Here is a 15,223-nt window from a genome sequence, read left to right on the forward strand (position 1 = left end):
AACATTCAGCCAGACATCATAAAGTCACTGTTTCATCACCCATCAGTTTAATCACAGAGAGGTACACTCAAAGATCAAGACATCTGGGGGTAGAGGTACACAGGGGAAGAAAATTGTTCAGAATTAGAAGTTCAGTTTAATTAAAGTCAAATTCTTTGTTTTTACTATACCAAGCCAGAAATGACTCAGAATGTATTTGCAAATAATACCAGACACATTTGTTGTTATAAAAGTGTTGCAGTTGTTTCTCTATGGCTTACAAAACATAAAGAAAGGAACAAGGAGGAATGACCTTTGATTCAAAAATACATTAAGATAAGGCTAGTGACAAATATATTTTCCTTGACAACTAATGTGCTTCTAAATGCTCCACTTAGAAATATTATGGGGGAATAAAGGTCTTCAAACGATTCAGTTCTCTGGTTACACTTCTTTGCTCCTTTTAACAATAGGTAATGAGAAGGGCTGAATAACCTGCCTCAGTAAAACATCACAGTGGTAACTGCAAAACATAAAGCCTTCTCTAGATGAGACATTAGCAGGTCTCATCTGACACAGCTAATTCAAATTCTTAGAAGAAGAAAACCAGCCATTAAATGTTTGCAGTCACAGCGTGGTATCTCTTGACTTTCTAGGTGAGGGTCAACCTAAGAATCACAACTGGTGTGATTTTAAAGCCACATTTATACAGTGAATGCCTGAACATTCTCCCAGCACACACAGAGTCTGCTGAGACTCGTGCTCGGAGCAGTAAGTTCCTCTCAGGGTTCCCTTTTTGCAGTGCCACACCAGAAATGCCATTCAACCTGGAGAAACTGTCATCTTGGTCTCAACCACAGGCACTTCACAGTTAAATCCTGAGGAATTACACAAATGGGTTTCCCAACTTCACTGCAAGAAAGACACCAAAATACCACGAAGGAGGAGAGGGGACACAGTGAAGTCAATCTGGAGTTACCTTTGATTTCCTTCAAAAAGACAAAACAGGAGCCAGTCCCTCCCCACAAGAAGCTTTAAGAACAGAGGAAGCAATCTCAACAAGGAACATGACTGTTCCCTCATTTTCACTTTTTTTTTGTTTCTTTTTTGTGGTAATCCTTCTGAGAGTATTGCTTTGAATTTGTTACTTCTCCAGTGGTTGGCAAAAGGAAAAAATGTTTCATTCAGCATAGACCAAAGAAAACCTCCATCTGTAAGCCTACAGCCTTCATCTCAAGAACCACAGCAAGAAACAACAGCTGAGTTGGGAGAAAGTATTTCAGGTGTGGGCACCTCTAGTAGCAGCACTTTTCATTCTGCTTCCAGGGCTTGAAAATGACTGATGAGTGGAGGAGACTGTGCTGTTTCCACAAACCCCACAGTCACTTGGTAACATACAGCAACCACATCTGCTTTGTCTGCCTGCTTTGGCCAGAGCCAATTTTCCACTGATGATGCCAACGCTTTAGATGTTCCTGTGCCAGCTCCCTGCTCCTTCTAAACTCGGTTGTTCCACTTTTGTTTGGCTGTTGGAGATTTCCAGCACTTCAGAATGACTTCATACTACTTGAGAAAATAGGAAAACCTTGAGTTTCAAATTAAAACTTTAAGTTTAACCTAACTTAAAATATAGTTTTAAAAAAAGAGTTAGCCTATTTGGGCACTAGAGCAGGCTGCTCAAACCCCCATGCAACCTGGCCACAAACCTTGGGTACAGCTGGCTTTCTGGATGGCAAATGCACCTTGCTGGGTCACGTTGAACTGGGAGAAGGGAAATGAGGCAAGCGGAAAAGGTAAAGGCTGGAGGAATGGAAATAAAGGCCATGGTTGAGTTCACTAAAGCTGTCTGTTAACCTGCTTTGCTGTGGCTGTAAGACATCACTGTAACTGAGGCAAGACATACTTGGTTTGCTAATATCCAAGATATTCTTAGCAAAACTGTTTTCACAGACTCAATTTCAGTTTCACAAACTATCCTTCCTTGCTCCAAACATATCACTGGAGGTTTGAATTACTGTATCTGAGAGCAAGAACTTCAATTCTGCTTTAACATTCAATTCTATAAGGTAATGCTGTAAAATATTTTACACTTTAAATACAAGAACCCAGGAATATGAATTTATCAGTATGACAAGCAGCCTGACAGAGCTACCTTGGATACATATAGATATACATAAGCACACACATGCACTGTATTTTACTTTGCAGTTAGATAAATGATTCAGCTTTAATTTACAGAGTCCAGACTAAGAGTTTAGTCAAAAGCATAAAAGGCTGCATAATAACAGTGCAGTAATAAGAATCACATGTGGAGTAGTAAGTTAGAATCACAGAAAGAGTTGGAAGGGACCTCCAGAAATCATCAAGTCCAACCCCTCTGCCATGGCAGGATCACCTAGGACAGGTCACAGAGGAGCGCATCCAGACAGATGTTGAAAGTCTCCAGGGAAGGAGCCTCCACAACCTCTCTGGACAGTCTGTTCCAATGCTCCAGCACCCTCACAGTACAGAAGACAAGACACTGGCCCCTTTCTTCTTGACACCCACCCTTCAGATATTTATAGACATAAGATGGGCTCTCAGTTTTCTCTTTTCCAGGCTAAACAGTCCCAGGTACCTCAGCCTTTCCTCATAAGACAGATGTACTAGTTCCTTCATCATCCTCATAGCTCTCCAGTGGACATTCTCTAGTATATCTCTGTCCTTCTCGAACTAGGGAGCACAGAACTGGACACAATGCCCCAGATGTGGTCTCACCAGGCCAGAGTAGAGAGGAAGGAGAACTTCCCTTGACCTGCTGGCCACACTCTTCTTAACACACCCCAGGAGACCATTTGCCTTCTTGCCACACAGGCACATTGCTGTCCAGTGAATAACTTGTCCACCAGGACTCCAAAGTCCTTCTCCATGGAGTTGCTTTCCAGCAGGTCAACCCTTAATCTGTACTGATGCATGGTGCTGTTCCTCCCCAGGTGCAGGACTCTGCATTTGCACAATCATTGTATTTTATCAAGAGCACAATAATTCTTCTAGTTCTTTAGTTCTATTCACTCTAGAACAGCAACAAGCAAAATCTACACAGAAAATGTTTTGGGTTGGTTGGTTTGGGTTTTTCCCTTGCCTGAAATATTTATTTTCTACAGTTTTGTTTGTGGCAACGCAAGCTTGAAGCTCTGAATGGAGCACTCCACCACACTTGTAGGGAAGGTGGCCAAGAAGTGAAACTGGAAACATAAAGCAACCAAAAACCAGCAGAGAAGACAGGGGGAAACGATTTTCTGAAAGCACAAGCTTATGGTTTGGATAATGAAGGCCACAAACCACATGAAACTGAGAGTAGCATTCCACAAAGGTTTGGAGGGAATACCAGATGCCTTGTCAAGTTCATCGACACAAACCCCAACCTTTGGATTTAATACATAAATAATGGCAATCTGGTTCACATTTGGACACTGGATTCTCAGCTGGTTTGCACATCTACTGAATATACATTTTCTTCCTCCTGGCTCTGTCACATGCCTTCCCTGCTTTATAAATAAAACTCCTTCAGCAGTTGGAGCCTACATGTATGCTGTAATCATCACAGACTACTAAATCATAGGATGTGCCACATGTTTTGCTTATCTCCTCGTTATGAACTAGAGCTCCTTAAAAACAGGCATGACTCAAGACAACCAGCTCTAAAAAAAGGAAAGCACAGACTGCCAAGCACTGGCAACTCTATCAATAATAAAACAGCAGAAATGGAACAGAAAGGTAACTGATTTTTTTCCTGTTTCACCCAGCTGAACTGTGTTATTAGATCACTAAAGAACTTCACACAATTCTGAAGCAAGACAAGCAGTCTTTTATCAGTTGAGTTTCTAAGGAAGATATCAGTTTCCCGTGACTGCAGGTAACAGAGAGGAGCTCTACCATCATTCTGCTCCCTGCACCACTCCAAACATTCATAGATTCATGGAATGGTTTGGGTGGGAAGGGACCTTAAAGATCATCCAGTTTCAACCCCTCTGCCATGGGCAGGGGCACCTTCCACCAGCCTGCTCAAGGTCTCATCCAACCTGGCCTTGAACACCTCTAGGGAGGGGGCATTCTGGAGCTCCTTGGGCAACCTGTTCCAGTACCTCATCACACTTACTGCAAAGAAGTTCTTCATAACATTAAGACTTCTAGTTTATATATAAGAGCAACTGAACCAACTCTTTGTCAAATCTGCCACAGAAACAAAGTGCTGGGATCACCAAAGTGTGTACTGCTAGGAATGAGTTCCTTTTAGCTGCTGTAATGCCACAAATCAAAGCTGATTTGCAGAGACTGGTTTGAACTTGGGGGGAGTAATCTAAATCCCTCTCAGCTTTACGTAATACAAAGTCACAGCAAATACTATACTGCAGACAAGGTAACAGCTCCCTCTATTCTGTAGCCAGAAGAGGTGTCAGTCTCACAAACAAAATACCACCTGCAAATACTGAGTTCAGGAGCACTGCTGTACTTTTCCCCACAGCAGCACATTGCTAGTTAAGTCCAAAGTACCAACATGCTTAGATCTGTTTAGATGGCAACAAGTCCTAGATGAGAAAAAGACAGGCTCCCCTAATTGAAAAACAACTCTACACACCAGTAACATTAAGCACAATGGCATTCAGAAGAGTTCTTAGTAGCATTCCCTTGTTGATCCAAGTGTGACAGGAAAGAAAAGGTGAGAGAGAGACTCCAGTAATACAGGATTAAAGATTTAGCTGTGAATGGCAGAGAGACTAAAGGCAGACTTCTTCATGCAATGAATGGCTGACTTGTATTGAAACAGTAGGGCATTAATGGAAATTCTGCATGAATGTGATAGACCAGGGAAAAACCTCCAAGAACAAACTACTGAGGAAGATTACTATTTTAATCCTTCAGATTGACAAAACATGATTACAATCAAGCAATTGAGAGCTTCTCTTGATACTTAAAAAAGAAAAGCATCCAAAAGCTGTTAAAAGAACCAAACAACTATAAAGGCCTAAGTTTAGTAGAAATTGGCCAGAAGACTGCAAGAACAACAACATTTAATATTTCCAAAGGATATGCAGAAACCCAAAGGCACTGAATATATGTAGTAATTGAAAACAGAAGAAGTTGGTGAAGCAACAAAAGCCTTTCAGTGAATCCTGGCTGTCCTGGGGATGTTCCAATTTTAATGCAGGGTATTAAAGTAGTATTTCACCCAGCAAGAAACCATTAGCTCTGGTTTGTGGAAGATGTGGAATAAATGACTTTTAGCTCAGCAGGCTGAGTTAAAATGTGTAGAAGCTGACAGGTAACATTAAAGCTGTATTCATCAAGTCCACAGAAAACTGACCTTCTGAGGAACGCAAGATATCAGCAAATGGCTTTGTAGCAACAGCTGATTCATTGGTGATGCAGAATACTAAATATCTGAAAATAAGTATCTGAAAAGTATAATTCATGGAAACTACTGGGTAAGTTTTTAGGCAATAAAGCTAGAAGGTAAGAGACAAGTGACAACAAACTGCCTGGAATACATGAAGGTTAAAGCACTTCTGTGTATAAAAAAGTGAATGGTAAGTAGTACTAAATAAAACAAATCACCAGTCAGGAGCCTGACTCAACAACCAGCCCATACTTGTGTAATTGCCTGGTGCAGTGTCACACACTCCCCCTTATCTCTCTCATCCTAGGAGGTGAAGCACTGAATAGTACATCTGCTTTGCTGATGCTTTCCAAGTAATTGCATCCATTTCATCATGACACAGAAGGACTTCAGCATGGACTCCTACTCCAGCTGGAATCCTAAAGACAGCTCAATACACTCATCTCTTCACTCTGAGGCCATACTTTCTCAAATACACATCTCCTCACCAATTCTCTTTACCATATACAAAGCTCCCTCTAGTTAATTCTTTAATAACACACACAGGAAATTATTTTCTTTATATTTGGAAAAGATGTATTGGCTGCTCTTTGGGTACAGGCAGAACTGAAACAGCTGCTGTCACTGTCACCAATGACTATTATCTATTTATGTGTCATGCAGCAGATCTGCTCAGACACAGCCAAGCGCCGTGCATAAACGAGGAGCTCACGCTGCATGAATGATAATCATCTTGTAAGTAAAATATTACTCAAGTAATTTCTCTTTCAGTTATAATAAATCCTCAAGGAGACCAGCATCACCTTTTCTGTTCCATGAGCCTTTTCACACACCACTTGCACAAGTATAAAAATGGCCAGTATGATCAAATCCAAAACACTTGTTCCAAGCACGACAATCCTATACACTGACTACAAAACACCATGAAAGCCTTAACATGCTAAACCATTTGTGGCAAGGTATGTGCAACTTCCACGTTGCTGGCAGCAAAAAATAACCCCCTGCATTTTGAGAATTTCATAGAATGGCTTAGGTTGGAAGGGACCTTAGAGATCATCCAGTCCAAGCTCCCCACACTGAGCAAGGACACCTTGTGACTAGACTCGGCTGCTCAGGGCCTCGACTCAGCTGCTCAAGGCATCAGAATTTGCTTATTCTTGCTCAGTATTGAATTCCACTTGAACTACATTTGCCACATCGAAGTGCTGGAAAAATACTTGTATACATTTAAAAATCAAGATATTCTGTTGGTGCAGTGTAAAAGCATGGTGACACCTGCATTCAGGGCACCACAGCATTGATTCACGTGACATCAGCAGATACCTTTTCAATGCCACCTGACCAGATCTCACAGGACTTTTTTGATAAGACATTAAGGATTAATTAAATTACAGAAGTAAAAAATAAACAAAAAGCCCCAAACAGCTATTGCCTTGTGTAAAAAGATCAGCAATCCTTAAAATACCTATCAATACAGAGGTAACAAGCATCCAGTTACCAAAAGGAATTAAGTAGATGCAAACAATAATAAGCAAATGTGAAATAGCTGAAAGACCCTGAGAAACATTTGGAAGATTACATTCAGGGAAATACACTGAGAGGTATGTTTATAATGGGATTGCTGATGTGGTTTTGTAGCCAGTTCTGAGTCTCTCAGTTTAAGATGTTCAGCTGCTTGAATGTGTCCAAAGCTGGGGAGGGGTCTGGAGCACAGCCCTGTGAGGAGAGGCTGAGGGAGCTGGGGTTGTTTATCCTGGAGAAGAGGAGGCTCAGGGGAGACCTTATTGCTGTCTACAACTACCTGAAGGGAGGTTGTAGCCAGGTGGGGGTTGGTCTCTTCTCCCAGAAGAGACATAACCTGTGACAGAACAAGAGGACACAGTCTGAAGCTGTGCCAGGAGAGGTTTAGGCTGGATGTTAGGAAGAAATTCTTCACAGAGAGAGAGAGAGAGATTGGCCATCGGAATGAGCTGCCCAGGGAGGTGGTGGAGTCACCATCACTGGTAATGTTTAAGAAGAGACTGGATGAGGCACTTTGTGCCATGGTTTAATTGATTAGATGGTGTTGGGTGATAAGTTGGACTCAATGATCTCGAAGGTCTTTTCCAACCTGGTTAATTCTGTACTCTGTACTTCACAAACTGGTTTAGGATTTGAAAAACCCAAACCAACCCCCTCCTCCCCACCCCCTGAACCCCCTGAACAAAACTCACAGCAGCATAGCAAACAATTCTTTTTTTTTTTGCAGGACTGTAAATTACCAAAAAAAAACATTTTGTAGAGCTCATTTCACTCCCAAATTCATGTAAGTGCATACCACCTCTTAAATTTACTCTACAAAGGTGGGAGAGGGGAATTTACCTGAGGGCAAGGTATTCAGACAAAAGGCCCCTACTCCTGGTGAAAGCAAGTGGTCAGTTGCCATGGCTTCTGAGAAGCTTCTGGTACTCATTTTGGTAGTAAGGATATTCACAGCAAACCAATCTCCACCAGAGCCAGCTGGGATCGCTGCAGGGAACGGGACACAGGGGACACACAAGGGATCAAGTTCAAAGGGGAAAAAGGAGTGATACAATAACATAAGAGAGTTTTAGCTAGAGATCACTGCAGTTACAATAGTTACACATCATTACAGGACTAAAAAGGAAGCAGACCTGTGTAAAAGGCTGGATTCCCATGAGAATATCTCTTACTACAGTACAGAACAGCTAACGGAGAAAAATACAACCACACAGAAAAGTTCTGTATTTTACTGCCAACTACTTTTAAGAGTGAGTATATTTGGATGTGAGAAGGAAGAGAGCCCTGAGATGCAGCATAAGAGAGGTATGCTTCAAAATGAGAGAGAGCTTTTCTGTTTTCTTTTGCCTAGCCTGAGATTTCTCAGCCCACATTATTTGTTCCTATCAATGGTGTCTCAAGTCCACCTGTTCAAAATTCACACTGAAGAACCAAGGCTCTGCAGAAGTAAGGGAACAGGACTTCCCTTTGGTTTGGTATTTGGAGCAGTGTTACTAAAACCTGCACAAGTCTGACATTCTGACTCTGCAGGCTGTGAAAGTTCAGTGCATTAAGTTTTCTCCCAAAGTAAAAATGATAATATTTAATTTGACAAACCAGGTGAGAATAGAGAGATTTGCCACTGACCTTATTGCTCTCTGCAACTACCTTAAGGGAGGTTGTAGACAGGCAGAGGTTGGTCTCTTCTCCCAGGCAAGCAGCACCAGAACAAGAGGACACAGTCTCAGGCTGTGCCAGGGGAGGTTTAGGCTGGAGGTTAGGAGGAAGTTCTACACAGAGAGAGTGATTGCCCATTGGAATGGGCTGCCCAAGGAGGTGGTGGAGTCACCATCACTGGAGGTGTTCAGGAGGAGACTTGATAGGGTGCTGGTTGCATGGTTTAGTTGATTAGGTGGTATTGGATGATAGGTGATGATCTTGAGGGTCTCTTCCAACCTGGTCTGGTCTATTCTATTCTATCAGTTTGAAGTGACTTACAGATACCTAGTTACAAATTATTATGTTACTGAGTTCTCCAGATCCCCAGCAATGGGAACAACTACAACATAAAAATTGTTACAGAAGTTCCAGGCTCCTATGCAGCTGGATCCCAAGGTTGGGAGTTAGGTAACAGAAGAATCCAACTGCTGTTCAAAAATAAAAGCTCTGGTATTTTCAGGCTACAGGGTAAGCTGCATGGCACACAAAAGCTGTGCTGGGGGCACTTCCACAAAGCAAGGCTTGCACATGCACACTGGAGAACCTGGGAACACTAAAAACCACAGCCTGAGCTGGAGATCTTTTCCTGCTTTCCTGTTTCTTCTCATGAAAACAGGACAGAATGAAGTGATTTGAGTTTCCCCCCCCCCCCCCTCAAGCAGACACACTGAGTAATTATTTAATAGTAATTATTATAACGATTTTGGGGAAAAAATATCTGTGAAACAAATAACTTTGTGTAAACCATTGTCATTCCATTCATGTTTCATCAAATGTTATCTAGTTTCCTTCACCCAGTCTGCTTGGAGAAGAGAGCAGAATATAAACCAAAATACACTTTAACAAGCACCTCTCCCTCTGAAAGCAATATACTTTTCTATCCCTTCGATACAAAACAAACAAACAAAACCAACAACAAACCAAACCTCCGAGGCTTTGGCAAGAGAAACACCAAATTTCAGCTTTGTTTTGCTTCTTCCACAGCCCATAATCACTTGAACATAACACACCATTTTATTCCTGACAGGCTTGATTTAAATACCCTTTGTCATAACAATGCTTCACACTAGAGTATCATCTACTAGAACATGAAGTAATCCTCAACACCATTTTCATTCTGGGAAGAATGAAATGTATACACTGAAACTATTCTGTGAATTGCTTAAGGAGAATGATCACATAACTATCCACAAAAAATGCTGCTGTTAATTCCTGGTGATTCTGCAAATGCATTAATTTTTACTCTGCATACAGAAGAGTTGTCTGACTTCAACAAAGCTCCTGCAGAACTTTAACTGTAGAAATGAAATGTCTGCAGAATCAGCATCCAGGTCTGTATTGCATTTGCAAAGACAATGTAAAACAAGCAGCAAACTAGAAGTCACACTGGGCGAGTTTATTACCTGAATGCCACTGGCAGCTTAAGAGATTCAGGATGGAACACAAGATTTAATATTGATTTAATCTTAATTATTTCTTTATGCAATTATTTAATAATATTTTAATCTTAATAAATTGAATTATTGGACCAGCAACTATTGCTAGTTTATCTCCCAAATACCTTTCCACCAGCAACTATTGCTAGTTTAGCTCCCAACTACCTTTCCACCAGCAACTATTGCTAGTTTAGCTCCCAACTACCTTTCCACCAGCAACTATTGCTAGTTTAGCTCCCAACTACCTTTCCACCAGCAACTATTGCTAGTTTATCTCCCAAATGCCTTTCCAATTTCACAAAGCACCACAGCAGTTTGGGTTTGGCCTTTTGGAAGATGTTCTGTTACAGAAGCTTAAAACACAATGCAATGCATCAAAGTACTAACAGAGAAAGTCCTGTGATTTTGTTGAACAACAACAAAAAAGAAGCATTTATTGATTCCTTTACGCTCATCAGAACTCTACCAACATCTTCACACAGAAAAAAAAACTGTTGGCATGAAGCCTCCACTTCAATACAAAAAGTATTGGATTTCAAACATAAGGAAACTTCATCTTGCACTTTCTCCTCTGTCTCTCCTGCTGTCATAAGCAGTTCTGCTTTACTACCTGACCTTCAGACTTTTTTTTTCACTAGGTGTAGCACTGGTGTAAGATAGACATTATGCTAATGCTTTCTGTAAGCATTCAGTCAACACTGACTCATTCACAACAATGCAGATTGTTATGTCTACGTAATGTTTTGCAGTTTGGCCACGTACACAAGCCAACCAAGTCAGTCACATCGAACACACTCTGTGAAAGTCTTCAGTTCCAGCAGAGAGAAGCTCTGCTGTTAGGTCATAGGCTGGACTTGATGATCTCAGAGGTCTTTCCCAGCCTCAATAATTCTGTGATTCTATGAAGCTGATTTACACTTATTCCAGGAAAAGTACACACCCTGTGCTCTTTGGCTAGCTAAAAAAATGTAGTAACTTTCACAGAACTAAAGTTTTGAGAGTTGGGGCTATTCAGTCTGGAGAAGAGGAGGTTCCGAGGAGACCTCATTGTGGCCCTCCAGTGTCTTAAGGAGGTCTACAACAAAGCTGGCGAGGGACTTCTTAGGATCTCAGGTAGTGATAGGATTAGAGGGAATGGAGCAAAACTAGAAATGGGTAGATTCAGACTGGATGTTAGGAAGAAGTTCTTCACTATGAGAGTGGTGAGACACTGGAAGAGGTTGCCCAGAGAGGTGGTAGAAGCCTCATCCCTGGAGGTTTTTAAGGCCAGGCTGGATGTGGCTCTGAGCAACCTGATCTAGTGTGAGTTGTCCCTGCCCATGGCAGGGGGGCTGGAATTAGATGATCCTTGAGGTCCCTTCCAACCCTGACAATTCTATGATTCTAAAGTGGCATAGAAGTGGAATACACAAAATAAGCAAAAATTCTACTTCTTTTGTTGCTACTAGCTGATGATGAGCAGTCTGAGTCTTCTGTGTCAGTATTGGCAGTCTCAATGCTCATCAATAGAAAGGCAATTTCAGTTGGTGATACTAAAAGCCAAAACCCCCAAAATACATGGAAAAAAACCCTTTTATAAAACCTATGTGGGTAATAGCCAATCTGTCAATATTCTGGATCCAAACAATTCAAGATTTAAAACCTTGTGGTGGAGATGATCCCTTCATAACCACAGACTGTAACAGGAACACTACTGTGAACCTCTTGAGTCCTACTGGAAATCTTCAACACCACTGTTTTATACACTTGTCTATAAAGTCTAACTGAGGAAGAAAGATGTAATGCTGAAGGGTATCTGATAATACCCTTGTAGAGCAGTGCACAGAAAACATTGCAATAAAAGGAGCTGTTCAACAAGAAATCTCTCATGGGGGAAAATATGTAACAGCACATACTAAGTTTTGACACAAGTTTCGGTTCACTGAGGAAGACCTTGACAGTAATCACTATACAGGAGGCTCCCAGGCAGTGTCTGGTTCCTACCTTTGTAAAGGATAATGTGATCATCCAGGTAGTTGTTTCATTTTAGAGCACATATATTATGATATAGACACTCCACCATCCACATTCACAAAAAAAACCCCCACAAAACCCCCCACACTTAACACAATACAGGGATGACAAAAATTCAAGCCTCCAAATGACAAACTCATCCCTTCAGCTTAGCAGATAGCGTTTAGTTTCATATCCCACACATCAGGCTCCCCACTTCCCTCCTCATTTTCTTCCACAGCCTTGGAGAAGAGCAATGCATAAAGACATAAAACTTCTGGAGCGGATCCAGAGGAGGGCCACAAAGATGGGCTGGAGCAGGCTGAGAGAGCTGGTGCTGTTCAGCCTGGAGAAGAGAAGGCTCCAGAGAGACCTTATAGCAGCCTTCCAGTACCTTAATGGAGCTGCAAGAAAGCTGGGAAGAGACTTTTTACAAGGGCTTGTAGTGACAGGATGAGAGCTTGAGAAAGGCATTGAAGCTTGAGAAGGGTAGATTTAGACTGGATATTAGAAAGAAAATCTTTACAGTGAAGGTAGTGAGCCACTGGAACAGGTTGCCCATGGAAGGTCATGGATGCCCCCTCCCTGGAGGTGTTTGACACCAGGCTGGAAGAGGCCTTGAGCAACCTGGTCCAGTGGGAGGTCTCCCTGCCCATGGCAGAGGGGCTGGAACTAGACGCTCTTAAGGTCCCTTCCAACCCAAACCATTCTATGAATCTATGTTGAAGACAGAATACACAGCTCTTAATTTAAAAGCTTTAAAAAAAAAAAATCTATGAGAAAGCTAAAAAGTCATTACCAGATCCTGATGTGAGCTAGAGGTTGGTTACAACCTGAGTAAATAAGCTTTACCCCCTTCACTACCCCTAAGCTGGAACACAGCAATTAGAAAAACCTTTTGCAAAGGCAGAAAGTCATTCAGGTATCAAAACTGCTCCAAAATGCAGTTTGGGTTTTCCTCTTCTTCTTGTTCTCGGACCTTTAGACTCCAATCTATGTAAAAAATTTCCCTAGCTAACTAATGCAGAATGACAAAGCTCCTTCACAACCCCAGTGCTCCTATCAGTTCATCTTGAAAGCACTGTAAGCTGCTCAACTGCTGAGTGACACAACACTTTGAAATTTGCATATGCACTATCTAGATTGTAAGAAGGATGAGTTTCTAACATGTGAGTAATAGCCACTGCAGCAATCTTCATGGCAAATATTGCTAAATCAGCAATGATTTGGGGAAGCTCCACAAGATGACCTTCTGAGATACCTTCCAACCTCAACCATGATGTGATTCTGTGATTTGTAGCAAAAAAACTTAAGTACTTCTCTGTAACTGAAGCTACAAGTTCCTATCTTCTATTTGTTCTTTGAAGTACATTTTAGATTCAGCTTTGCTCAAACCGAAAGAAAAACACAATCATCAGAAAGGAAAGTAAATTGAGCTGGTAAGATTATTCTTTTCACTCTTTCTTTATTGTGCCTTTTTCCAGCACATTTTAACCCTGCCACTAATACCTGCTTTGCTGAAGATGGCAAACAGGCATTGGTTCTGAGGAACTATGAAACTGCAGAACAGGAACTAAGATTAGTAATAGAGCAGAAAGTGAACGCGTCTTTTGGCACCAAATGTATTACAGGAAATACCTCGTGTATTTGGCTTCACACTGATATGAAAGTGTGTGAAGCCTGCCTTAATCATGCTCATATAAACCATATTAAAGAAAATCCTGAAATAAAGAACAACTTTATCACTTTTTGTTGGGAAAAAAAGGAAAAAAGATAAGTTCCTGAAACTTAAAAAGCTACCAGATTTACAGGTGCTCATGTCACTTGAATTCTGTTTTCTTGTGTAACCAACTTCTGCAACTACTGAAGCACCCAGTTCTGTGGGGAGAAAAGATACAATCTAACTCTGTGATTAAGAATACACAAAACAAGGGGCTTAGTAATGTCTGTATTTTAGTGAGTAAACACAGTCTTTTAACATAGTGTGGGTTAAAAGCCTCAACTTCAACTTGCAAGCTTCAGATTCTTAGCTATATCCCATAAGCTCTACAAAAATGACCAAACTTGTCACAAGCAGCTGGTGGAGTCTTGTGGAAGAAGCATTGTCACATCACACAGGAAAGCAAACACAGATTTACCAGCATTAAGAAATACTTACTTCTAATCTATACAGATGTTTATTCACAAAAATAGACCAAAAAAGGGCTGATGTTACTCATGCCCACTTCCTAGAGCCATTTGAGATTTGCATCAGTAGCACAGAGACCAGAGCTGACTTCTCCCTCCACAGAGCTTAAGAGCAGTAGAAGCAATGAGCTGTATCAGTCAATTATGTGCAGTGATTTCATGTACATTTCTGATTAGAAACTGACTCAAGGCTGATGACATCTTCATACTGCATTTCCATTTGTACAGTGCTCAGTTATTTTCATGCAAAGATGAGGTTTCTTTACTGGCATTCCTAGCTACAAAACTCATGAGCAGAGTGGAGGACAATCATTATTCTACTACTGCTTTATCCAATATCTTTAGCAGGTAGGTATCAAAGCATTTGGAATGCCATTTGTGTTTTCTCTGTGCATCGTCAACAGATTAGTCAAATGACAACCTGATATTTTATATTGTTTTCTTTTCCCTATTTATTAGCACACCTTTCAGAAATATCACACCAAAAGAAAACATTTTGAAACAAATAAAGGACCAATACTTGAAGCTGCATTTTTCAATTTAGAAAAGTAAGCTCTGAAGCATAACAAGACTGTGGTATCATGACAGATGAAATATCTAATAGGTTTTTGACCCTATGTGCAACGTGGCTTTCTAAAATTCTCTCAATCATCTTGTGTACTTGCTGCAGGTTTTCCATCTCTCAAACACACGGCACTGACAGCTATAAAATTTTACCGCAGAGGTTTTGTTTGTTTTAAGCCACGAGGTACTTCAGACGTGATTTCAGTCACTCAGAAAACGTCCAACTGATTTCATCCCTTGGCGTGCACTGGAATGCATCTCTTTTGTCACCCGGTCTCACCTGCCTGTGCAAGGGCTCAGGTGTCGCGACCCGACCTGCAAGGGCACATGCCGAGCTCACTCCCAGCCAGCAAGCGAATTGGGTCGGCCTGTGTGAAGCCCCCACCGCCGCCTTACAATTGTGCCGGGGTTTAGGGTTTTGTCCCTTTCTGTTCCCCCTCGCACACCACCTCGCCGCTCCGGGCTGCTC

At 41.5% G+C, this 15,223-nt stretch overlaps 1 protein-coding gene across 2 annotated transcripts in view; it reads right to left on the reverse strand.

Moving 5' to 3' along the window:
- Positions 1–15,223, reverse strand: part of BLTP3B (bridge-like lipid transfer protein family member 3B) — a 51,321-nt gene that overhangs the window by 35,523 nt on the left and 575 nt on the right. The window contains exon 2 of one of the 2 annotated variants that reach the window (XM_054167677.1): positions 7,718–7,864. The exons of the other annotated variant lie outside the window; for it this stretch is intronic. The gene's annotated coding sequence lies outside the window, so the exon portion shown is untranslated. The remainder of the gene's footprint in view (positions 1–7,717; positions 7,865–15,223) is intronic. 2 annotated transcript variants of the gene reach the window in all.

The sequence above is a fragment of the Dryobates pubescens genome, chromosome 15 (genome assembly GCF_014839835.1).
Source record: "Dryobates pubescens isolate bDryPub1 chromosome 15, bDryPub1.pri, whole genome shotgun sequence".
Classification (NCBI taxonomy): domain Eukaryota; kingdom Metazoa; phylum Chordata; class Aves; order Piciformes; family Picidae; genus Dryobates; species Dryobates pubescens.